Below are 897 nucleotides of genomic sequence, written 5' to 3'. Positions count from 1 at the left end.
CAAACTGCAGGACACGAATTCCAACCAATTTTAGAAAATCGGATTTCATTTTGGTTCTTGCTTGTTCTCTCAAGCCTGGTTCCATACCCAGCGGTTCTCTAAGCATGGTTCCCTTGGTGTAAAGAGGGTTCTTGAGCGCCTCGAGATCGGTTCTCTTCGACTTAAAAATATGGGTCCATAAAATCGGTTCTGGTTGGCTCGTAATTCTTGTTGAACCGCTATCTCTTTGGTTCCATGAAATCAGTTCTAGTCCTCCATTGATCCTGGTTCCACAAAATCGGTTCCGGTTGAGAACTAAACCCTGGTTCCATGCAGTCAGTTCTAGTTAGTCTATAGTCATTGGTTCCACAAATCGGTTCTAGTTGGTCCATAAACCCTGGTTCCACAAAACCGGTTCTGGTTGACATATAAACCTGGCTTCACAAATCGGTTCTAGTTGGTCCATAAACCATGGTTCCACAAAATCTGGTTGATATATATGACCCAGCTCTGGTTGGTCTAAAATCCTTGGTTCCACAAATCGGTTCGGGTTTTCTCTCAAAAGCGGTTCTGCTGGCGCCGCGAGGGAGGCGGGGAATTCCCAGAACCTTCTGCCACTTCCTGCGGTTCTACTCTCCGGTTCATAGGCTCCGGTTCTCCCAAGGCGTGGCCGTGGTTCAAATGGCAGTTTCTGAAAAGCACGATTTTATTATCATCTTTAAACTTCTATTATTTTTCGATTATATTTACCGAGCTTTTGGAGTTTTTTAGCCAAAACAATAGTATTTTAGAGATACTGATATTGATCTTTGCGTTTTCTTCAAAAATAAGAGCAGTATTAGTAACGTCATTAAGAATAAAGATAATATGTATATATACACCTATATGCATACTTGCATATTGATATAAGTACATGCA

At 41.7% G+C, this 897-nt stretch overlaps 1 long non-coding RNA gene across 1 annotated transcript in view; it reads right to left on the bottom strand.

Annotated features, from left to right (window-relative positions):
* Positions 1-897, bottom strand: part of LOC119588626 — a 1,525-nt gene continuing 628 nt past the window's right edge. The window contains exon 2 of the long non-coding RNA XR_005230123.1: positions 1-670. This is a non-coding gene — a long non-coding RNA (uncharacterized LOC119588626). The remainder of the gene's footprint in view (positions 671-897) is intronic.

Source organism: Penaeus monodon, chromosome 24, assembly GCF_015228065.2.
Source record: "Penaeus monodon isolate SGIC_2016 chromosome 24, NSTDA_Pmon_1, whole genome shotgun sequence".
Classification (NCBI taxonomy): domain Eukaryota; kingdom Metazoa; phylum Arthropoda; class Malacostraca; order Decapoda; family Penaeidae; genus Penaeus; species Penaeus monodon.
Note: the sequence above shows the minus strand (reverse complement) of the source record. Positions and strands in the feature narration are given on the sequence as shown.